The sequence below is a fragment of the Petaurus breviceps genome, unplaced genomic scaffold, assembly GCF_028583685.1.
Source record: "Petaurus breviceps papuanus isolate PSGF00001 unplaced genomic scaffold, PetGlider_PUasm1.0 90723, whole genome shotgun sequence".
NCBI lineage: Eukaryota > Metazoa > Chordata > Mammalia > Diprotodontia > Petauridae > Petaurus > Petaurus breviceps.
In genome coordinates, this window is record NW_027187323.1 from 7,950,440 (window position 1) to 7,976,983 (window position 26,544).

The 26,544-nt window shown below is 37.4% G+C and overlaps 1 long non-coding RNA gene across 1 annotated transcript in view; it reads left to right on the forward strand.

The window, feature by feature from the left end:
• LOC138145093 (uncharacterized) overlaps positions 1–26,544 on the forward strand; it is a 138,378-nt gene that overhangs the window by 50,204 nt on the left and 61,630 nt on the right. The window contains exon 2 of the long non-coding RNA XR_011164104.1: positions 5,278–5,414. This is a non-coding gene — a long non-coding RNA (uncharacterized lncRNA). The remainder of the gene's footprint in view (positions 1–5,277; positions 5,415–26,544) is intronic.

Below are 26,544 nucleotides of genomic sequence, written 5' to 3' on the forward strand. Positions count from 1 at the left end.
CAGACACTGCCTGTATTGGGCTGTGTTCCCTTTTATCCAAATTGAGACAGACCTGTCCTGAAGTCTTTCAAAACTAACTTGGGCTGCAAAATTCTTTCACTACATTTTTTTGTGGATTATGTCATTCCAGAATTCTTTTAGAGGATTGATTTAACATTATTTCCGAAGGAAAGCTCAGGTAAATTCCTGGCTTCTCTCCACTGTCTTGGTCCCACCCCTCTGAACAGTTTTTCTTGGGAAACTAAGGGGGGTGGAGAAGGATGGAAAAAGTGATGAGCTAATGAATGTGTGAATTTGTGAATCTACTTCCCCTTCTAGGAAGTCTGGCTTCCCCCAGAGTAGAACTCTGAGCAATGAGAGGCAAAGGCCAGGAAACATCAAAAGCTACCTCAGTATTAGAGGTCTATGGCCTCAGGCAAGGGGTGCCTCTAGCCATTGTAAAAGAATAGGGTCAGGGAGTCAAGATGGCAGAGTAGAAACAGAACTGCTGCTGGGCTCTGGCTTCCATCCCCCCCCCCAATTCATGAAAAAAGGTGACTCTGAACAAACTTTGGAGCTAATGAACCCACAAAATGACATGGAGAAGCTAACCTCCCACTGAGGACAGCTCAGCAGGCCAGCAGGAAGGGGCCAGCACAGCACTGTGGGAGCTGAGGCCACCCCTGCACAAGCCTGAAGTTTTAGCCTCAGGGTAGGCCTGACCAACCCCTGGCTGGAGGAACTTCAGATCACCAGCAGCTGTGGTGGTTTCCAGAATTATCAAACCATAGATGCTAAGGACAAAATAAGAGGTTAGTGCAGTGTGGACTTTGGGATCCAGTAGTTTGGGAGGGTGGTCAGCCTTTATCCCCTAGAGGGAGAAGCCACTGAGGCACTCAGCTGTGCAGCCGCAGCTTCAGCTCCTAGCCTGCAGATTGTAGGGGAACCAAGCAACCAGTCTGAGGAGTAATTGCTCTTGTTTTAACCTCCTTGGATCTGGATGGCGGTCTAGGGTGGAGGTGCTGGGGTTTGTGACCAGCTTGCCAGAGTGTGTGGAGGGTTCAGAGAAGGCATCCAACAAATATCTTTGGCAGTTGAGAAAACCCCAGCATTTGGGACAAAGCTCTCTTGTCTAGTGGCAGAGTCCTACTGTGGCAAAAAACCCAAAAGTCAAATAATTGAGCGACAACATGAGCAAACGAGAGAAGCAAAGCTAACAGAGCAACCCAACTTTATGCTCCTATTTTGGGAACAAAACGGATCAAAGTATGGAACAGGAGGAAGACAGGGAAGTCAGAACTCCTGCACCAAAAGCTTCCAAGAAAAATACGAGTTGGTTGCAGGCCATAGAGGATCTTAAGAAGAATTTTAAAAACCAAATAAGAGAAGTGGAGGAAAAATTGGAAAGAGAAAGGAGAACAATGCAAGAAAATTATGAAATGAGAGTCAACAACCTGACTGATGAATATAACACCTTAAAAAATAAACTAACTTCTGAAATGGCAAATGAGGCTAAGAAAGCCAATGAGAAGAATGCCTAAAAAAACAATTTGCCAGATTCAAAAAGAATCTCAAAAATTCACAAAAGAGAATCATTCCTTCAGAATTAGACTGGAGCAAATGGAAGCTAGTGACTTTATGAGAAATCAAGATACTATTAAAGAGATCCAAGAAAATGAAAAAATAGAAGGCAATGTGAAATATCTCATGAGAAAAACCACTGACCTGGAAAACGGATCCAGGAGAGAGAATTTAAAAATTATTGGACGACATGAAAGCCATGATCAAAAAAAAGAACCTAGAAATCATCCTTCAAGAAATTCTCAAGGAAAACTGCCCTGATGTTTCAGAACCAGAGGGCAAAATAGAGGTTGAAAGAATCCACCAAACACCTCTTGAAAAAGATCCCAAGGAGAAAACTAGGAATATTACAGCCAGGTTCCAGAATTTCCAGATCAAAGAGAAAATATTACAAGCAGTCAGGAAGAAATAATTTGAATCTTGTGGAAACACAATCAGGATAAAACAGGATCTGGCAGCTTCTACACTGAGGGGTTGAAGGGTTTGGAATATGATATTCCAAAGGTGAAAGGAACTGGGCTTAAAACCAAGAATCACCTACCCAGCAAAACTGAGCATCATGTTTCAGGGGAAAATATGGTTATTCAATGGAATAGAGGACTTTCAAGAATTCATGATGAAAAAACCAGAGTTGAACAGAAAATTTGACATTCAGATACAAGAAGCAAGAGAATCATGAGAAGTTAAACAGGTAAAAGAAATCATAAGGAACTTATTACTTATAAATAGTTCAACTTATTTACATTTCTACATGGAAAATGATAATTGTAACTTATGAAGCTTTTCTCAGTATGAGAATAGTTCAAGGGAATAGAAATGTGAGTGTGTGTGTGTGTGTGTGTGTACACACACATATATATACATACATAAATATATATATCCATATAGGAGGGTATATGGATATATGAATACATATGTGAATGCATGTATATATGTGTACAGGTATACATAGACAGAGGCCACAGGACCAATTTAATAGGAAGGGATTATATTTAAAAGGTGAAATTAAGAGGTGAGAGAGGAATATAATGAGAAGAGATGGGGAGAGATAGAATGGGGTTAATTATTTCATATAGAAGAGGCAAAGGAAAATGGTTACAATGGAGGGGAAGAATAGGAAGGCAAAAGGGAATGGGTCAACCTTATTCTCATTGAATTTGGCTTAGGGAAGGAATGACATACACACTAAATAGTGTGTCTCACCCTACAGGAGAGTAAGGGGGGAAGGAGATGAGAGTGGGGATGATGGAAGGGAGGACAGACTGGGGGGGGGGAGGGAAGTTGGAAGCACCCACTTTTTAAAAGAGAAGGGATCAAAGTGTAGAGAATAGAACAAGCGGGAGGTGAGATAGGAGGGAGGGAAATATAGTCAGTCTTTTACAATATATCTACTATGTTATTGTTTCACATTAGTTACACTCATACAACCTATATTGAATTGCTTATCTTCCCAGTAAGGGTGGCTGACAAGGGAGGAAGGGAATGAATCTGGAATTCAAAGTTTTAAAATCTAATATTTAAATATATATATATATACATACATATATATGCTATTATTAATATTATTTTACATGTAACTAGGAAATAAGATATACAGGCACTGGGGCATAAAGATCCACTGTGCCCTACTGGAAAGTGGGAGGGGGTATGGGAGAAGATATGGGAGAGACCAGATTGGAGGAGGGGATATCTAGTGGGACTGCTATTTTGGGGTGGTGGGTAGGGGAAAAACGGGGAGAAAATTTGTAACTCAAAATCTTGTGGAAATGAATGTTGTAGACTAGAAGTTAATAAAACATTTGATAAAAAAAAAAACAAAAAGAATAGGGTCACAGACCTAAACTTAAAATGTACCTTAGAGGCCATCTAGTCCCCAACCACTCATTTAACAGATAAGGAACTGAGTTCTCAAGATACTGAATGACACAGAGACACAGTGTCATGCTCAGATACACATGTGTATGTACACACACATACACGTACATTCTTTTGACAAAAACTCATGTTGCAACCTTGGGAAAGTCACTTAACTTCTCAGTGAACCAGGAAATTATATAAGATGTTAGGTTATAAAAGTAGATGGCAATCTGCAGGGGTACAAAAATAATTCTTTGTATTAGAGGTGTCGAGCTCATGGCCAGTAAAACTCCCAAGTGAGTCCCATTCAGATTAAAATGTAATTGAGAAGTATTTAATGAAATAAGTAAAAATATAATAGAACATAGATAATATTAATTTGTGATTTTCTAAATCGACATGTCATGACAGGGATCTGATTCTATTTGAGTTTAAACCGCTGGTCTAAACAAATCATATCAGATATTTATTTGGTTTAAAGAACCTTATCTATGTTCAAGGGATTAGGCATGTTCTGCATCTTCATGTTCCCTTAACACTTCAGTACCAGTGTTAGGACCCATGAGCACTTCCTATCAGATTCTATACCTTAATGGAAATTGCCTGAGCTCCCTACCCTCATTGCAAGGGGATAGAATGTGCTTGGAAGGACCCAAATGGTTATCGAGAACGTGGAATAGAAGTGAGATCAGCAACAATAGTGTGACTATGAAAAGGAGGGTCCTTGCATTAAGCCATGACCCATCACAAATTGTTGCTGGTTGTTGGTCATCCTTCATTCTCCCCAAGGACCAATGACATCAAGAAGGTCATGTCTTGCCTCACAAGTGAATTTGGATGTAAGTGAGCCAGGACTGTACAAGGTCATCAGGCTCATACTCTCCTCCAGGGCCATCTGAGTCCAGCCTCAAGGTGTAGGTAAGGATGACTGGTAATAGCCCCAGATGTAGTGGGAGACCTTGGCCTCTTTAAGTTAAGACCTCTTTCCCAGGTCTCATCTTGTCTGAGGCAACACCCATTCAGTAATTAAAGACTAGGCAAGAATGGAGGTAAAAGATGAACTAGTTTGCCTTCACAAAAGAATCAGTCTGGGAGGGAAAGACCTTCAGAGTTTCTAGCCAGAACAGAAACAATCGCTATTTACACATGACGTGTCTGACTGCTAATAAAGGTTCATTTATAAAAACTGAGACAACACTCATAGGACTGAGGTAAAAAAAAATACTTTTTAAGCTGCCAAATGATATAGAGAGTAGTGGTAGTGGTTATCATCACCTAAAGGGTGACAAGAAATGAAGTAACTTGCCAGTCTAGAGGTGAAATGGTTTGGAATTTAAAAATTCAACTCTATGTTAAGCCCCACCAAGAAATTCTATGAGTAGGATGTGAACTTCTAATATACTCTACATACAACTACAGGACTCAGAAATTCATCCCACTATAAATTGAGTAGATTTGGGTGTACACTTAATAAGTGCTGATGACCAACTATGGAGGAAGGAAGGAACAATTAAAGAGTTGTAGAAGTAGGGGATGGAGGGGAGGCAGGAGCTACAATGTTTTCTACAGAAGCAAAACTCCCCCACATTCTCTTGAGTGCAGTAGGAATACCTTCTCAGTGAGACTGCCCTAAATCATTTTATTGCTGGCACATCAAGGAGTAATTTTTTATAGCATTTATATAGCACTTTAAGGTGTACAAAATACTTTACAAATATTATCCCATTTTATTTTATCCCATTATCATCCTAATTTACTGATTAGAAAGCTGAGTTTAAGAGAAACTGAGTGACTTTTCCAAAGTCATATAGCTAGTAAATGGCTAAGGATGCATTTGAACTCAAGTTTTCCTGACTCCAGGTCCAGCCCTCTATCCATTGAGGTACCAAGCATCACAAGAAAACAAAGTCACTGATTTTCATCAGACAAACTTGGAGAACTCATCTTAAAGACACCAGTTTTCTACCAAAACAATGGTAGATTCATCATCCTATAAAGTAAGTACTTGTTATATTTATTTGAGAAAAGGATCTCTTTGTCCTGTGTGTACATCTATACTCTATCTAGTGTATTAGTCTATTAATAGAGCATACTAATCTAGTCTAGTATATTAACATATCATACTAGTGTATATATATGTGTGTGCGTGTGTATGTATATACATATATACATACACACATATGTGTGCATGTGTGTGTATATATCTATGTATAGTCATAGAAGCAACAAACATGAGCTTGGATAGACTTCAGGAGATGGGCCTGCTATGCTATTGTCTATGAGGTCATGAAGAGTCGGACATGACTGAATAGCTAAATAACAACAACATATTATTTCTGCATTCATATAATGATGTAATGAAAAGAACTCTGAGTTTTAAGCCACAGGCTCAGGAACAAAATCCCAGCCCAGCTACTAACTGCATCCATAACCCTAGGCAAGTCCTTTCACCTCCCCCAGGGCCTCAGGGTCTTTGTAATAGAGGAGGGGGTTGAATTAGATTACCTCTAAGGTCCCTGAATCCCATAAGTATTTCCCATTAATGGGGGTGGAACAGCTGTTGCTTCTGTTTTTCAGGAGGCAAGCAGAGATGAAGAGGCAAAATGGGTTTCTACATTTCAGCCAGCATATTGGCAATGGAGCTAGGGAAACAAGGCTAGTCTCCCAGACTAATGCTTCATTCAGACTTCCTCTCCTGAAACTGTGCTGCAGTCTATCACACTTAACCTACACTTTCCACACCTCCAGAAAGAGATACCCACAGATATACCTATTTACTTTGGCACACATCCAAAGAAGTTGGCTTGAAAACCTGGCCCCTTTCTTTGTGCATTTACTTTGATTTCTAATTTCCACACATACATTGCAGGAACATCAGGTAGACCTATTCATTTCCACCCCCTCATCCCACTGCTCTTCCTAAAGTGACATATTAATTATGGCTCGTTTGAAAATTTCTCTCACAAATGTAGGTTCAGACTTCAACACCTAAATGAATTATATATACACTGTGCAAGGCTGTTTATACCAGGTTTCTTAAAAGGAGAAAATGAATGCAGTGTATTAATCATCAAACCAATGTCCCTGATTGAAAAATAAATTATTTAAATGAGCAACACTTGAGATTTTCTAATATGTTGCTTTCTAGACTTTTTTAGAAAAAGAAAAAGTTTAAAGAAGGACCGGAAAGGAAAAGTCTTTGTGTTTCAGCAAAGCCAGTATAAAACTTAGCTTGTGTTTAACTATACTGGCCATGATACCATTGATTGGGCATTTGGGGTCTTATTAACAATTGATTGCATAACTGTCAATCCCATCCAAGAGGAGAAAAATAAGGCCTGATGTGTAATTTGTCTATTCTATAGTCCCCTTTAAGTTTACCTTGTAGAGAGACGATCAAAGTCTTGGATATTCTATGCTATGTAAAATTCCTATGAGTAACTTCCACAAATACATTTGATTAGTAAGGTTGAACTCGATAACCTCTGAGACCTTATTCAGTCTTGACATCCAATTACTCCTCTGTTTCGTCTTTCATAGTCCTTCACAGTTTGGCTCTGACCTGTCTTTCTAGCCTGATTTCACACAAATCTCCCTTCCTCTTTCCACATTAGAGTTAAATTGGTCTATTTGCTGTCCACAGCATTCCCCCTCCTGTCTCTACCTTTACAAAAGTTGCCCCGCAAATCCAGACTACTGTCTCTCCTGACTACAGCCTCTTGGAATCTCTAAGTCTCATCAAGGGTAATCTACCACTCGAAGCCCTTCTTGGCTGCCCTCCCTCTACTCCAGTTATCAGTGCTCCCTCATCCCCAAAATGATTGCTTTTTACTACAGTTTGTATTTATTAAACTACATAGAGATTTTTTCCTCCACAGCACACAAGCCTGTAGAAAACACTCTTCCATTTTTGTTTTCAAATTTCTCCTACCTAGAACATAGTCGCTACTTAATGCTTATTGAAATGAATTGAAGCAGTGGAGGTGGCAAAGATGATGACGTGGCTGATAATGAGAGAAGCATAAAACTTTAGAGTTGGAAGAGACATAGAGGTCAAATAATCCAACTCCCCATTCAATGGAGGAATCTTGTTTCCACCATTTCTGATAAGGAATGATTCCAATGTAGATGGAATAGAGGCAGGAAAAAAAAAGTGCTCCTGAAGTATATTTTCGATGTTTGCATTCTTATTATGGATAGAAACTCTCTTCTATCTGCAGAGCAGGTAGAACATCACTGTAAACTTTCTGAAGGCAGGAAACACATGTCCTATTTCTTTTTCCAACTTAATCCTCTCCCTGTTATCACAACCCCTTTCATCTCAACACACATACACACAATGCTGTGTGTATATTCATTGAAAAAGTAAAAAATAATATAAATAGTTTGTAGTTTGTCAGAAAATTTGGAAAAAGGTTTTGAAGTCAAAAGGTCTGTATACAAATGGCCCACAAGATATAAACAAATTGTATTACAAATGTTCTTCATGTATTTTCCCATACAAACACCTGCAAAAGCCTACTTTATTCCATATTAGGACTTTTTTCTTTGTTTTTTAATTTTTTTACTATGGAAAATGTACTTCAGAACTTGGCTATCAAATTTCTATGGGAAAATGTCTTCAATTCTAATGTGGGACGCCAGTAATTTGCCAACATACCTCCCCATGCTACAGCTTTATGCTCACTCACTCATCTTTCTGTCTCCGCCTCTGTCTCCGCCTCTGTCTCTGATTCTCTCTCTCTCTCTCTCTCTCTCTCTCTCTCTCTCTCTCTCTCGCTCTCTCTCTGTCTCTCTCTTTCTCTCTATCTCTTTCTCACTCTCTCTGTCTTTCTTCCACACACCCTCTATCACTATCACTATCACCACCACCACCACCACTACATAGAAGGAATGGAGACTCTCAAAGTTCTAAGTCATTGGTTATAACTTCCATTTCCTGGAATGAGAGCTCCATCATGGTGGGATATGGGGAAGGGGTTGGTAGAGAGCAGCAGTGTGCGAGAAAAACAGTATTTGATCCTTCTGTTTTATGCCACAACAGAGGCCTTAGTGCTGTGGCTACCACAGTAAGGACAAGGGCTCTCATATGACAATGGGTGAGGACTTTTGGAAGGGGGAGTACCTGCTTACTTGTAAACCTCTGGGATTAGTTCTCATTCCAGTTGGTTCCCTTTCTTCTTTGGCTGAGGGTCCCAGGAATTGGTCTGTCAGTGACAAGGAGCCTGACTTACTTTCCTTTACCAAAGCTTACTGCTTCTGTCCAGCACTTCTTTTTTTTCCTTTGTCCCACTATATAGCACAACAACTTCTCCACCTAACCCTTAGCTAAGCTTATAGTCCTTAGAGGTTTCAAAGGGTTTTTATTGTAAGCAGCTACTAGAATTATAAAAGATAAAAAATGGCTTCCTCTTTTCTTCTGACTCTTTTGACTTCTACCTTTTTTAAAAAATCAAGAAAAGACAAAGGCACATACAAAGGAACATGATCAGTCTTTGAGTAGAAACAGGACTGAATTAATACTCATTATTCCAGATAGGCAATTTAGGAAGGAAACCAGACTTTGGATTCTTGGCATTTCATCACAAGAGCAGGATTGGGCCTATGAATAGAGAAGAGGTATTTTGATGAAATGGAGCTAGGACTGGGGATGCTGCCTAGATTACAAAGATACACCTAGAGGAGTGTCATTGGTTGGGGAGAAGGAAGGAGAAAAGATTGAGAAGGGTTTCCCTTCCCATTTGTCACTAATAGATTTGATCCTACTTTAGAATGGCAGTGTAGGAAGGTAAGAAAGAGGGTCTGGGCCTAGGGGGGAAGATAGTAGCTATGAGGATTATGATAGGAATTCTCAGGAGGGCACTTCTGGGGCGTGAGAGAATTTCTTACACTCACTCAATAAGCTGGTTGATACCTTCCAGGATAATTGTTCTCATAAACACATACATAGATATTCATTTGCATACATATGACTAATTATGTGTCAGTGGGACTTGAACTCAGGTCTTCCATGCTCAGTTCTCAATCCACCTAAGCCATGCTGCCTCTCTAAAATAAAAATAGGAGACAGTAGCTGGGTGGCACAGTGTATCAAGATCAAGCTCTGGAGTCTGGAAGATCTGAGTAAAATTCTTTTCTCAGTGTCTATGTGTGATTCTGTGTGATTCAGGGCAAATTAGATAACTTCTGTCTGCCCCTTTTTCCTCATCTTCAAAATGGGGATAATAATAGACCCTCCTTCCCAAGGTTGTTGTGAGAATCAAATTAGATAATTGTATAAAGAGCATTGCAAACATTAAAGCACGGTACAAACGACAGGCAACAATTAAAGTGGACCTCTGCTTTTTTTTTTCATTAGAAGAAAATAAAACTAACTTAGTTGCAGGAAAAGATCAGCCTCTGGAGTCAACACTTTCATGGCTGTGATAGCAGTGGCTCTGAAACCAAACCTGGGCTCCAGTCCCAGCTATGATGCCTCCCACTTGTTTGACCTTTGACAAGGCCCTCATCTCCCTGGACTTCCTTTTCTTCATCTATAAAATGAGAACTTGGTCAAAGATGGCCTCTGGGCCTTTCCACCTGTGCCTCTATGATGCTATGATTCAAATACAAAGTGATAGAAATCCATTGTATTGAGCTCAATTTTCCAAATCCTTGAGTTGTGACATGGTTCCAGGCTTGGCATCAGAGGGCTTGGGCTAGAATGATGGTTCTGATAACTGCTACTTTGAGCAAGTTACTTAAATCTCTCTAAAGTTTCAATTTCCTCTTCTGTAAAATAAGGCAACATGGACTTTCAAAGGGGTTCTCAATCATTTTTGTGTCATAGACCCCTTTGGCAGGCTAGTGAAACCCACAAAGCTCTCTTCAGAGTAATTCTTTCTATGCATAAAATAAAATTCACAGGATAACAAAGGAAACCAATTAGATTGAAATATATTATCAAAATAGTTTGGAGAAAAAAAGCCTGTTATTATCCCAGGTTAGGAACTCCTGGACTAGACTGCCTTTTCTATTTGTAAATAATTCCATTAATAAGGGAATATGAACACCTTGGAAAGGTAAATTAACTCTTTCAGACAATAACCAGTGCATTAGTTGAAATACAAAATCTCTAAATATATACCTGATTCTATTCTAAGAAAAAAGCAGTTAGGTGGCTCAGTGGATAGACTGCTGGGCCGGAAGTCAGAAAGTTTCTGAGTTCAAATCTGGCCTCAGATACTTATTAGCTGTGTGGCCCTGGGCAAGTCACTTAACCTTGTTTACCTTAGTTCCTTTATCTTTAAAATGAGCTGGAGAAGGAAATGGCAAAACACTCCAGTATCTTTGCCAAAAAAAAAAAATGCAAATGGGGTGAAGAAAAGGCATACATGACTAAAAATTGATGAAGCAACAAAAATAGTAAAAAGAGCCCTGAATTTGAGGTCAAATTCAAATTCTAGCTCTGCTACTCAGGGTCATTGTTTAAAGGGAAAACATCTGGTACATAGGATCACAGAGCCAAAAGATACCTTCAACCGTATCCAGCAAAAATCTCTCATTTTAATTTTAAGAACATAGAAACCTTAAGGTCTCATAGCTGAATATAGAACATAGAAGGGATTAAAACCTGGGGTGTGCTGGAACCTGTTTGTACCAAGAGCTGGTTGTTAAATTTCCAATATGAACCTTTATACTGCCAAAACTGGCAAACACTACAAATCAGGGCTTCATTTCTTATTTTGTTGATCACCTAGACTCAAGAAAGAGGCAGGGATGAAACTTTAAAGTGGGTCATGTGTACATTTTTTTTTTCAGAGAGCTAACTGGTAAACACTTGCCAGCACTCTGATGATTAAAATCTAGGTCCCCTGGTTTCAAATCCATCATTCTACTACACTGCAGATGATAGGTATGTAACCCTGGGAGACTCTTTTCACCTTTGTGTGCCTCCCTTTTCTCATTTGCAAAATAAGAGGGCTGGATGAAAGGATCTCTAAGATGCCTTCCCACTCTAAATCTTAAGAAACTTAAATAGCACGAAACCCCACCTAAAAATGAAGGCCACTATTTTAACTATGATTGCAAAATCACTGAATTACAGGCATCAGAGGTGAAAGATCCAGTTTTGATGTGTTCCATCCCTTTCCCCCAGCTAGTTCATTATTTGTTTCCTCAAATATATCAAGAGCTATCCAGTGTTAGCTTAGTTAAATCATAACTGTCTTAAGCAACAGGGCCTCCGTTTTTCATTATCGTTCCAAAGTCTTCCATATACTTCTCCCCAATCCAAATCTTTGTTTTTGTACTTGGAATAAGGGATTGATTTGTAGTTGGATTTATTCCATTGCTGGCCATTATAATGATATATAACACGATCCTTGTTGATCTCATGGATGAAACCATAAAAGTAACACCCTTTTCCCCCTATATACTACAAACACACACTCCTTTTATTAAACTACAATGGCCTATGATCAAATAAATACTGCTAAAGCTGAAAATCTCTACCCTTAACTCATTTTGTTGTATCTAGAAAATACTGTAGCTATGATACATAATGAAACCACCCACTGCTTGGGGATCCCTACAAAATCTAGATTCAGTGGAGTTCATTTAAGACAGAACATTCATGCCATTTGAACACAATATAATAAGCAGAGAACAATCTTCTGGGTAACACCAAGGTTTACTTAAATAGATTGATATCGTCCACACCAAAAAATAGCAGGCACAGTGTTCAGTTTGTACTCTTCACTACGGCTTACACACTAAGCAAGATAAGACCATTACTGAGCTCCACTGTAAATGCTAGTACCCCCTAGTGTGCTCTCATAGGAAAATGCCAAATAATAGCAACAGCATCCCTCTCTGCTTCGCAACAGTTCTTGTAATTTGCTAGGAAAAATAGACACTTCACTAAAATATCAAAAGCTAAAGAGACATATTGAATAAACCAAGGTAAAGGAGAAAGATCTATGAGAAAATTTTCAAAACCCATTATTTCTTCATTTTCCCCACTTTCACATCAAAAATTCCTTACCCAAATACCACAGGTCATAACACAACTCAGACTTCACCTCCTACATAAGGTCTTTCCTGATTCTCCCAAGACATCAGCACTTTCTCTGTCTGAAATTATCTTTCATTCATATGTATATAGTCTGACTTACTTATGTAAATATTTTTATAGACTAATTTGCGTGTAAATATGTCATATCTACTAGCAAAAAGTAAACCCATTGAGCTCAGAGACTTGTTACTGTTGTTGTATCTCTAGCAAGTAACTTATTGGTCCTTGCACTAATTGATGTTTCATCAATTAAATTATATTGATAAATCTAACGAGTTGTAATAATGCCTTTTGCAAAGGTCATTTTTTTCCTATAACAATGCAGTAAGATTTCAGTAGCACCAAAACCTGACCTTTCACTTTTACTCTTTTTTACTTCCAAAGCTTACTTAGTTGTAGTTCAAATCATGAAAGTATTAAGTGGGCTCACTCATAAATCAGAATTTTAAAGTCTGTTGCCAGCATGAATTCACTATATTTAAAAGGGGAGGAGGAGATTTAAGACTACACTTAACAGGACTGACTTCACAGTTGTTAAATGCAGCTTTCTGGTGATCTGGTAACTATGAAATATGATGGACTTTTATTGGAACTGGCTGTCTAAACATACTTTCTCTCTTATATATGTATACACATACATATATATGCATGTGTGTGTCTACGCACATAGCAATGAATATTAGTATCAATATACACGTATAAAGATAAAGACATAATCAAGATACAATCAAGGAGCATTTACTCCTAAGCATTTTAAAAATAAACTTTGGCCATGTAACCTTGGGCAAGTTACTTGACCCCAGTTGCCCTCCAGAAAGCAAAAAAAATAAATAAATGAATGAATAAATAAATAAATAAATAAACTTTGAGAGTATATAAATATAAGTTTAAAAGAGATACTAAATATTTTCCAAAGTGTTCTCCTAACCATTGTAGAGAAATTGAAAACAAACTAGCACCAAAGTCCAGAGGGTCACATCAAACATGTTGTATCTGTCCAATCAGATGCAGTTCTATTACACAATGCTGTTTTTAATCAAAATAGCTAAGCACAAACCATTTGAGGGACTAATGAGTATTAAAAAAAAAAACTTGAACTGATTTCACTTAGAGTAAAATATGGAAGTGTTACACACAAATTTACCTGTGAATTAGAAAACAAAGCAATAGCAAATGAAAGGCCACCTAGTATGCTTTTTATTCCTCAAACAACTTTTAACAAAAGAAAGAAAAAGTGTTGTGAAGGACCCAGGTAATTTAATATCATTCTGCTATTTTTTACTACTTAAGGAGGCAATAAAGAATTTCTAGTACAAACACTTAGGGAGTTCATTGGACCATTGTCATGAGTGGGGTTCATGAAACAATAAGTGGGAACCAGTGGCAGTGAATAGAAGGGTTGACTTTGAGACCAAGAAGACCTGAGTTCAAGTCCTTCCTCCTATTCACATTAGCTATGAGATTTTAAGCAGATCAAGTCACTTAACTGTTCATTGATTCTAGGCAACCCCCTAAAACTATAAATTACAGATAAGCTGCTGATCTGTTTCATACAAAAGTCAAGGGGATTTCCTACACTTGCAAGTCCAGTGAAATCAAAATTTGGATGAAAAAAGAAAAATAACAACAAAAAGCCACTAATAAATATCCCAGTTCAACAATCACCACTTCTGTACATTGGCATTTAAAAAATTACTCATCTAACTGAATTCATTTAAAAAATACTAGCATGTATCTAAAAATAGATTTCAAGCTGAAAGGGATATTAGAAGTCATTGAATATCTCTTCATTTTAAAGATTAGGAAAGTGAGGTTCAGAGTGAATTACCCAACACAATACAGCCAATCAACCAAGTGGCATCTGTAGGCACTAGCCACTGAGGAAAGCAGCATGCCTAATCATAGACAATTGAACATTACTTTTATTATCTAAAATAGGTGTTGTCCTATGCTCAATTAGAATGTGCAGTCCTACATGATATGATTTTAGGGATGCTCAATTTCATTCATACCACAATAGATCTCCCCTTCTTCTTTGGGTGTGCTTGTAACACCATGCACAAGCAGTTTTCCAAAAGAATGCTACTGTGAACAGCTTTTAAAGTTCTGATTACATAGTATAGTGAACACTCTATTCCATAACAAAAAAGAGCAAAACATTCACAGAAATCAAGGTACAGCATTCACAATGTTACAACTTATCACAGAAAATCACAACATCATATTCACAACAGCTTATCATTAAAATGGCCACATAGTTTTCACGAAAGTGGTCACAATATTTAGAACAAAGAACAATCATCTCAAAGTACAATAGTCTTCCACGAATGGGGCACACTAAATTAATTCAGTCAGTCACTTATTCAGCAGTCAATTACTAAGTATCATTAATCACTAAGTATAATCATTAGAAAATACACAAACCCGCCATTCTTAGGTCACTAGTAAACTACAATTTCATCATTACTCAGTATGCATGGAGAGGTCTTTTCACCTTGACTTGGGGCTGGTTCTTGGATTCCCTGGATCTCCTTCCATGGTCCCAGATTCTACCTGGATTCACCAGACTGTCACCTGGGTTCAATGGCAGTTGACAGCTGCCAGTTCCTTGTCCAGCTCTCGGGGTAGGTCCTGCTCCACACTGAAGTTCACAGGGTCCAGACCATCTCAAATCCTTCACAATTTCTGCTCCTGTCCCAAGAAGTTCTGACTATGCCTCTATGGGGCTTTTCTTATATACCCAGCATTAGCTACTTCCTGCTTCAGCCAACCCCTTCCTGTTATGTCAGAAACAGTGGTTCATACCTTCTGTTTCTTTCACAGAGGCTTGATCAATTACTGGTTACTTGCCAATACAAAGGGGTCAAATTACAATACCATTACAGTGCTATTGTCTGAAATTTCCACTTTTATTCATTCCTTTGGCTTAAGGTTTTAGATAAAGCTTAATTTAATAAACTACAAACATGTTACCCAAGAAGAATCACATATTGAACCACTTATATATACAATATTAACCTGTATTATCTTAGCAGATTAACGATCTAGTCACCAAAGCAAGGCCCTAGGGAACTTCACATAGTTTTGCTGAGTGATTTGCATAAAGGAAAAGTTAGAACTTGATACATTTGCAGGGTAACCAGGTTAATGTCTGGTACCAGAAAAGAGCCAATAGAAGGAAATGATAATACAGGATACCTGTGGGAGGAGAGAGACATCCCCAGGGGAAAAATGAGAAATGGGAGCTGTTTCACAATGTTGCCAGAAGATAGCCCTTCTCTTATACTTTATTTGTATCTGCCACATTGGTTCCACGAGCTTTCTGTCAGCATTCCAGTTAACAAACTGACCTTCATTCCATTTTCTTCTTTGTCATACAGTATACTATGACCTGCTGGGTTGCTGACTTTTTATGCAAACTTCAGACAGCATCCATAGCTTTTGCTAAATTAGAGTCAGCTACCTAGCACAATCACCTTGAAGGAAAACATGAGCACCGATCTGACCTCCTACACTGACTACCTGGGTGACTCTGGGCAAGTTACTTAACTTCTGTCTACCTCAGTTTCTTCAACTGTAAAGTGGGTGTTAATAATAGTATCCACATCCCAGGGTTGTTATGAGGATCTAATGAGACATTTGTAAAGAGCTTAGCACAATGCTTGACATATAGTAGATACTTAATAAGTGTTTATTCCTGCCCTTCTTTCTTTTCTTCCTTTCTTCCCTCCCTCCCTCCCTCCCTTCCTTCCTTCCTTCCTTCCCTCCTTCTTTCCTTCCTTCCTTCCTTCCTTTCTTCCTTCTTTCTTCCCTCCCTCCCTCCATCCCTCCCTCCCTCCCTTCCTTCCTTCCTTCCTTCCTTCCTTCCTTCCTTCCTTCCCTCCCTCCCTCCCTTCCTTCCTAAAATACAATCTTTGACTATGTTCACTGTTTCTTCAGTGCTTACTGGTACAACAGTAATCTTGAAACTTATTGTCAGGCCATATAAAAATATGCTGACTCAGAAGGTTTCCCACAATACCTTGTATCAGGATCCCATATCAAATCTAAGATGAGTATACAAATAAGGAAGATCAAATTCTAAACTTCCAAAACTTTTTCTATGCAACAGTAAGACAACTAATTAATTTGATAAGCTCAGAAAGAAGGGAAAAAGTGATCTAGTCAGTGGAAAGAAAAACCAAAATCACATCATCAAATTAATGTTTAGAGTGACATGTCAAGATTTTTGATCAGCTAACTTTGAAAGTAACCTGAATAAACACAAGCTCAGTGACAGCTGACCATTCAGACTCTTCAAATTATACAGGCTATTGGCTAATAATCACTTGCCCACTCTTATATTCAACAAAGGAAACTGCTCAAAATAAGACTATCTTATTGAAAATTATACAAGTGGAAATTCTCTGTAGTAAATTAACGATAAAGGAATAAAGCAGTTAAGTGAATATATTTTTCATGCTTCAGGGCTATGTGTTTAACAGTTTTCTAACTGTTCATTCATTTATAAAAAATACTTCAGTTATTATCTACTTGAGTTGAAATTAGATATTTAATTGACTGGAGGGAATGAAATTCACTCACTTTTAAATAAGGCACTATTTTAAAATATTTCTGCAAAATGCTTTGTAAGACCACCATCAGCCCAAGTTCTTGGCAAACTTCCTCATGTGTATATATTTTAAAAGCATAGTTGTTTTTATAAATGTAGTACTGTGAGAGCTAACTCCTTCAGAAACATGTTTATCTTAATTAGGAAAGTCAACAGACTTCTAATGGGAAGAAATGGGTATTTTTCTCTGTGGTATAGAAAGCATCAAAGGCCTAGTTCTCATGCCAAACCAATCTTCCTTCCTGCCTGCCTTTCAAACCCAGGTGATTGCAGACAGCTGAGCAGACATTTTCCCCAAAGCTTCTATTGACCTGGCTCCAGTCTTTTCTCTGTCTCCCCATCTCCCTCTCCCTTTCTCTCTCTCTTTCTCTCTGTCACTCTTTCTGTGTATCTTTTTGTATTTTTGCCTCAGGAAACCTAGGGATATTCATGGCACCGAGGCAAATAATGTGGAATTAAAAACTAAATTCTTGAGGCCTTATCCTAGCAACAGGACCATCACCATCTGTTCAGAGGACAGGCCTGCCATTATCTGCAACATTCTTTGTGTATACTCCATCACCTGTGAGGGGAAAAAACTGGCCCTTTCCTGGGTCCTTTCTTTGTTACAAAAGAGTAGTCTGCTTCCTTCTCATGCAGCATGACATAAAGAACCCAACTCTGATAGGTAGAATGCACCACAAATTTAAAGGAATATATCAGGAGATTTTACAATTGCATCTCACAAATGAATAAGAGATTTAACAGTTATGTATTAAACAACAAAACCATACCTTTTTTTTACTTCTTTTAGCACAGTTACAATTTTTTTAATTGGAGAATACCAAATTCTGTCTTCCCCCTCACCTTATATTACAAAAGCATGGCTATAGTCTGAAATTTCTTTATAATGATAAACAAACAAAAAAACAAACAAATAAGCAAAAAAACCAAAACCTGTGATTTCATTTGAACTGTTTTTATGACAAAACCAAACCCTTATTTGCAAATGGGACACAGAAATATTATTTCAGTAACTCTGGGATAAAGATTCATTCTAGTTAGAAATACAGTTTTCCTTAGATTGAGAACAGAATTTCCATGAGAAATTTTGTATATTAAAAATCTAATTCAAGTTTATCCAAATCTTTATAAAACTTATTTCTTATTCCAAATGTCATTATTCCTGAGAAGAATGGTCCTCCCACTACACAGACACACACACAAATACACACAATACCAAGACCTCTCTGAACATTGGCATTTGCAAAACCCAGTCAGGGTCAAGAATGACAACAATGCTTCAATAATAAGAGAGTTCTAGTACCCATTTAAAAGGGAACTGAGGTATAGAGAAGGGAGGAAAAACCCTATAAGCTGAGGTGGAAAATGATATACAGAGAAAGTAAAAAAAGATACATAGATAAGGCATCAAAGTTTCATTAGAAAGAATGCCATGGGAGATTTTAAGAGCCCTTCCCTTGCCCCCTTACACTTTAAAGCACAGTGGAGAACCTGTAATCCATGTAAACTGAATTTGGGGTTAAACTGACAGGAAAATCATACATTTATTCCCTAAGATGTGAAAAAAAAACTATGGAAGAAAAGAATCAAGCTAAATAGACTTCAGCTCTTTGTCTACTATATTGGAAAGATTGCTTAAGTACCTGTTGGCTAAAGTCCAAAAATGTCATTGGCATCTAACATATGAAACTTGTCCTATTTCCATGCAGCCAATGTGCCCAAAATTATTTGTGAAATATGTACTGAAGTTTTCCATGTGTATGTTAATTATTTCCCTTATTAGATTACACCTTGTATTACTATCATCTGCATATTGGGCACTTGCAATTTCCTACGTTTCCCACATGGCTTTTGCTAAATTTTTCCTAGTAGCAGCAGTTGGAAGTCCTTGCCAATGAGGTGGGGATTCCGAGAAGCAGCTGGATCATTCTCTTCATCCATGAATATACTGAATCTTAAGGGAATAAAATCCCAAAGAAAATGCTTGGTTATTTTCAATAGATGGAAGGAATACATCTGCCCTGTAACACAAGATCAGAGTGTGGCAGGAATACAGATGAGAAAGGTGAACAGATGAGGTACTCTGTGATCATGAGGGAAGGTCGAAGGGGGTTTGCAGCTCATGGATGGGAGTTCAAAAGGTAAACACAAAACTCCCATATGCTCAAATAATAGCCCATTAAAAAAATGTAAAAAAAATCTGACTTCATGAAAAGGATTGATGACAAACCTTCACCACTATATATATTTGCAAATATGTCTATAAAACCATGAATTTCACTTACCAGTGAAGGTATTCAAAGTAATTGAAAAGTCTTTCTTCAAATGTTCCCCATGCAATTACCCATGTTTGATGACTAAAGGTAGGCAAATAATCATACTGAGGGTTTATTTTCCCCCAGAAAATTTTGAATATTTAAGCCATTAACTCAATTATTCCAAAGCAGTTATACCATTTCTCATCATCCAGATAAATTTAAGATAGGTCCTCATGGTACCTATAGTACAAGATTATTCTCCATATAAAAGAGTTAGCTCCTCTCTAGTCCATGAATGCAAAGTATATTTCCAACATAATTAAGCTCTTATATATGCACACCACTAACCACAAGGAAAACTGGAAGAGAAGGCATAAAAAGATTGGTAAATAAATTATTACTCATTTTTGTTGTTTCAGTGATAAATCCAAAAGCAACCTATAAATACTCTGTTAGGAAGTGGATTCTCACTGGCTGTAAAGAAAGTGTGCTTGCAACTGAGCTGGTACCACTGCTTCTAGTGTTCTTTGGATACTTCCTATCCAAAAAAAAAAACCAAGAAGGGACTCATATCAATATCATGTATTGCAAACTAAAGCCAAAACCATCCAAAGGGGTCAATAAGAGATTCTAATACAAGAGGAAAAGAAATAATGGCTCCACAATCTTATAATTAAGCCAAAAATTTCCTTTCAACACCACGATTCCTCCCTCCTCTACTTTCCTTCCTTCCTCCCTCCCTCCCTTTCTTCCTTCTTTCTTTTCTTCCTTTTACTGTTCATCAGTAAATTTCAGTTGATCTTGATCCCTACCTCCTATACTTTTTTCCCCACCCACCTAGTCACCCACCTGTTGAGAAACTAGTCATTCCCAAATTAGGTGAAACAAAGGAAATGCCACAGAAGTATTTTATTCTCTGCACTAATTTATTGAGGGGGTGGCACATGGGGAGAAATAGACGAATAAGCTACATTTTATCACAAGACCAAGTCTGAGACAATAGGCAAATGAGCAAATGTTTTTTAGTTCTAACTCTAAATACCACTGGGCTGGGAGCCATACAACCTAGGTTCTAGTCTCCTATTCTATTACCTGTTATCTTTAATCAGATCAATAGTCCTATCTAGACATCTCTATGCCATCTGCAAAATCAGATCACAACACCTACCTTGTCTACTTCAAAGACTCATGAGATTCAAATGTGATGTTTTTAAAAGCACTTTAAAACTGTAAAGCATTACACAAATCTCAAACATTGTTAGTTGAGGTAAAACTGACTAATATTGAGATTTTTAATAAAATATTTAATGTACTTGTTTTGGGACCAGGCCTATAATTTCATAGACATGGGGGGGGGGGGAGAGGGACTCCCTTTACCTATGCAGGTCAGCATCAGCTCTGCAACTGATAGGTTTAAAAAGTTGCCAGCATCACTGAGAGGTGAAGTCACTGGCCTGTGTCGTTGGAGAGATTTAAACCCAGGTCTACTATTATGCCAGTGTGATTCTCTACATATAACAGAATAGGAAATCATATCTAGACCTGTGGTTTCATTAATATAGGAAGCTCCTAGACAAAGAAACTTCATGAACTTATGCAGCTCAACATTTTTTTTTAATCTTAGCAACCTAGAGCACTGAGAAAGGAAGTGATTGATAGAGGGTCATCAAGTAAGTATTTATCTAAAATAGGACTTCAGTCTAGTGCTACTGAGCTTTGAGGTGAGTCTCTTCTCTACTCTTCTACCTGTGTCATTATTAAGTAGTTTGTTTTACCTGATTGTTTCAGCCTATCAGTTCATTCTAACCACATTAAATTGGTTCCAAATAGAATAAACTATAATTTTCAAATGTGGCAGCAACGTGGAGAGATGCATAGAGTGCCCTGGCCTGGAGTCAGGAAGACTTTAATTCAAATCTAGCCCTAGACACTAGCCATGTGACCCTGGGCAAGTCATGTAACCCTGTTTGCCTCAGTTTCCTCATCTGTAAAATGAGCTGGAGAAGAAAATGGCAAACCACTTTGTCTTGAAAAACCCAAATGAGATCATGAAGAGTCAGACAACTGAAATGATTGAACAACGAAAAATAATTTTCAATATATGTAGCTAATCTACCGCTATGACTATCTACCATAAATATTATTTATTGATCTCTAGCACACTACCTAGATGCTCTCCTTTGTTGCACTGTGTTCTCCAGAAATGGAAATTTATTTGTAATTTATTGTAATACTATTGTAATCGAAATGCACTTAGAAGGAAAAACATGCGGCAAACAAAGAGAACAACAAAACCTGACAATTATACGGTGCTTGATCTGTTGATAAAGGACTTTTGCACACTTTGGCACATTTGATCTTACAACAAACTTGTGATATTTTAAGTCATATAATGTATACTCAAATTAACTGTAAATGCATAAATTCAGCAAAAATGTATTAAGTACCTTCATTGTGCTAAGCACGAAACTACAAAAATAAATAAGACACAGTCATTACCCTCATGAGGTTTATGATCTAGATGGAGAAGAGTACACACACATATACTTCACAAGAGAAAATTGTAGATGTGCATGTAAAGTATATATAAAGTGCTATTCAAAAATCCAAAGAGAGAAAGTTAATTACCTGCTAGAGACCCCATTGCAGGCTTCATTGAAGCATTTGAACAAGGTATGGATGAATTGGTAGAATTTTACCTGGTAGAAAACTAGGAAGGTCATTCTAAATTCACAAAAACAATATATGAGCCATAACAATAAAACAGGAAAGGGAAATTCAATCCAATAAATTACTGGGTGCCTATTAGGCACGAGGTATGGCAGCATTGAAGACACAAAGACAAAAAGGAAATTTTTTTCTATAAAGGTGCTTATGTCCTAAACATAGAAGATATATGTGGGATGCTGAGTTGTCCAATTTCATGGAAACATACAGTTCATCATGGGTGAAATAATGGTCAAAATTTTGGAAGATTCAGATTATGAAAGGTCTTTAATTCCAGTCTAAGAAATTTGACTTTGACAGGCAAGAATGAACACACTGAATAGTTTTGAGCAGAGGGGTAAAAGATCAATTTGTGCATAAGGAAAATAAAGCTAGTGGCCTTGTGAAAACTGGTTTAGACAAAACCAAAATTAGAGATAAAAAGATCAATTAAGAGACCGTTGGGACAAGTACAAGGAAATGAATACCTGTATCAGGTTGGTGGAATAGGGGAAAGATGGAGAATTAACTAGAGGCAGATTCTGTGGGATTTGGTACTTAATTATTTGTTAGAGTTAAAGAAAAGAATCGAGGACGACACAAAGGTTTTAAGAAAAAACGAATGTCATTGCCCCTGATAGAAGTTGAGCCATAGATTCTAAAATTAATGTTCAGTTTTGAATGATTTGATTTTGCATTGTAAGGGGGGACAATAGGAAAGTATCCATTATGCAATGAGAGATATCTCTCTAGAACTTAGGGAACAGGTAAAGATTAAAGATAAAGATTTGGGAATTATCCACTATGGGAATGGAGGACTTTGGCAAAAGAGATAGAGGAAAGGATTGGGAACATTTACGTTGAGAAGTTGGGAAAAATGAGGTAAATGTGAAAAAGAAAGCACATTTATAGAGAGAGGTAGTGGGAAAATCAGGAGAGTATACTGTCATGGAAGTCAAGGAGAGGGTTCTACAATACTGAATGCTTTAAGAGAGTGAATTATCTGACCACTATCCTTTCTATTAATTCAGCTGATTTTATACTAGTACACCATTCATTCAGTCAGTCATTCAATGAAAAGATTGAGTAGCTATCATGTTCAAGGTGGTATGTTGTAGAAATAGCCAGTTTATCCAGTGACTGATATAAACACACTCTCAACTATTTCAGCATACTAAACCATTTGCCTGAATTCAATAGGCAAAGCAAACATTTGAGATAATATGGAATATAATTAATAGCTATCCTTCTGTATGATAACTAAAAAGCTACAATGTCCATTTGACAAGCTGGTCAGATACTTTTTTAAAAAGTATGTCAGCCACAGAAAACAGGAAGTATGTCTAATTGCTAACAGTGACCCCACTTGCAAACTTAGACTTGCTTTTGAAAGACTCTGAGAGAAATCAATAATCTCATCCTTAGCTGGAAGGATCATTGGGAAACTGAAAGAAATTTCAACATTTAACCAGAGGGAAAAAAAGTTTCAATTGGACGAATGTCAATTTTGAAAGCAACAATAAACAGCTAACTAGTATTGAGATCAAACAGTAAGAAAGTGGGTTTTATTCATAATAACCATCCCTTTGGATATCAACTCTTGAGGTTAATCCTATTCTGTGAAAATCTTATATATACATGTCATCTCCCCGGTTAAAATGTGAGCTTACCAAAACCAGATGATTTCATTCTTTGTATCAGAACCCCTAATGCCCAGCAGAGGGCTTGGTATATAATAGGCACTTAATATATCTAATTGGTTTATTATATTATATTATGTTATTATCACATAGGAAACTCACTCTATTTATAAATTGTGTCCCATGATTACTGACTCAGTGCCCTCATTACATTTCAAACAAAAATTAATTTTGAATTATAGACAACTAGCTAATGCAGAGTATATAAAATTTTAGAATTAAAGTTAAGAACGCCTCCGTACAAATTCTGCCTCAAATACCTCCCCTGGTTCTCTGACCCTAGGCAACTCTTTGCCTTAATTTCCACATCTGTAGAATAGGGACAGCACCTACATTCTGGTGCTGTTGCAAGAATAAAATTAGATGATACATGTAAAGTGTTTTGTAAAGCTTAATACACTGCATAAATGCTAGCTAATTTTATCACGGTTCTTACAAAAAATAATTTACACTAAGATTTTTAGGAAACAAATCTGTCATATAGGAGTTGAAACTGGCAAAATATCAATACAGGTGACAAGAATGATGAAAGCAATAATTGTGTATGGTATGACTAGAGCCTTTCTCAGAAAAAAAAAATTCAGATTTGTCTTTTGTAATCCCCTTCCCTACCCTAACAAAAACCCTTTCCTTCTTCCCAGAGTTCCATGTTTAAGAATGAAGTATATACTCCTATGTTCATATCCTGAAAGATGCTGGTAATGATAAGCATTTTTAAAGTCCTTTAATGCTTGAAAGGCATTTTACAAAAATCTCATTGCTTCCTCACAAAATCTCTTTAAAGTAATTACTACCGGTATTTTAGCCCCATTTTTCTGGTGAGGAAACTGAGGCCCAGAGAGGTTAAATGTTTCTCTAGGGTGTTGTTGTTCGGTCCTTTCAGTTATGTCTGACTCTCCGTGTCCCCTTTTGGGGTTTTCTTGGCCAAAATGCTGAAGTGGTTTACCATTTCCTTCTCCAGCTCATTTTATAGATGAGGAAAGTGAGGCAAACAGGGTCACACAGCTAGTAAATGTCTGAAAAGGTCATGAGTCTTACTGATTCCAAACCCAGTGCTCTATCTACCACACTACCTATCTGACCCTTGCCTAGGGTTACATAGCCATTAAGTGTCAGGCATTCTACCCACTATATTATGAGAAGTGAATTATTTTAATTACAAATTTTAAAAGAAAACATCTATATTTAGTGAAATTTTATTAAAAGAGCAGTAATTTAAGAGACTACATCTTGATGGAATGAACCTTCAGGAAAATGTACAGAATAGTGAAGGCCAGCAGTACAGAATCACCATGGGCTAATTCCAAGGGCAGAACTTCTCTTCCCTTTCAGATTTCCTAGAATATTAGAGCTAGGCATGTACATAGCAATCATTGAGTCCTGTTCCTTCATTTCAAAGAGGAAGCCCACATGTGTTAAGTGACACATTCAAGGTCACAGGGCTAGTTAGTGAAAGACAATTAGAAAATATACATTTTCCATGTGTAGATATTTTTGCAGAACCTCAGCATAGAGAGATAATGTTGCTTCACTGTAATAATCCTGATGTATATGTTAGGTAGCACATGCTTCTCCATGGGTACAGCAAAAAAGAAAAGAAACCAAAGCCAAAGCAAGTACTTTTAAAATCTCCATAATACTCCTTCTATTAGATATTTTAATTTTATTGAACTGAAAATAGAATTTACCTATTACCATAAGGAATGTCTACCAAAAATCATTCTATAGTAGCTATAGTATCCCCAAAGGATAATGAGTTCTTACATATTTTTCCTCGTAATGTAGAGGAAATCATTAGTAACTTAAGACAGAAATAAAGAAATCATCTAATTAATGTATTCAGAGATGAATCTTAATGTCCAATTATTCTCTTGATTTGACACAACTTAGTAACAACATAACATAGTCAGCAACAATGTATTAATATTGGAAGAATTAAAATAAGGGAAGGTAACCAAAGTGGAGAGTTTGGTGGGGGGAGGGTGAAAAATCATTTTTCTTTCACCCTTTCTTCTTTTTCTGTTCTAACTTCCAACAGATCAATATATTACCTGAGTTTCTTATGCTAAAACAGCTAAACAAACATAGAAGCAATGTTAAAACTATAAGGTACACTAAATATTGAATACTCTCAAAATCATAATAATAATGTAAGCTTGTTTGCCCACTTAATCAATGAATGTTGCCTATCATTCAGTTGTTTCTCCCAATTTTCTTTCAGTTTCGTTTTAGATTTAAAATCTCAAGTTTCTCTTAAGGCTCACAGCAAATAAGAGCCACCTCTAACACAAGGCCTCCTCTCCCCCATGTGTTACCATTCTAACCACTATAATGGCAATATGTATGTATATACACACATACAAATGTGTATATATATATATATACATATATATACATGTGCTTAAATATATATTTATATGTAACAATACCCAACAAAGGGTTGGCTGGGATTTGTGTTTCTTCCCAGGTTGGAAAGAGAGGAAACTAATGCAAAAATCAACCCTCAGACTTCGGGGGGGGGGAGGGGAGTAAGGGAAGGCGAAGGAAGGGGAGGCAGGGTGTAATGGGGGAGGTTTTTTTGATGCATAGGAGAAGTGTTCAGGACTCTTGAGGAGAAAAGGAGAAGAAAGAAGGGAGAAATGGCAGTTGTTCCAGCAGCTGGACTTTCCTTTAAGACCATGAGACATGTTGCTGTTCAGTTATTCAGTCACGTCTGACTTTTTGTGACCCCATGAACTGTAGCACACCAGGCCCTTCTATCCTTCACAATCTCCCTAAGTCTGTCCAAGTGCA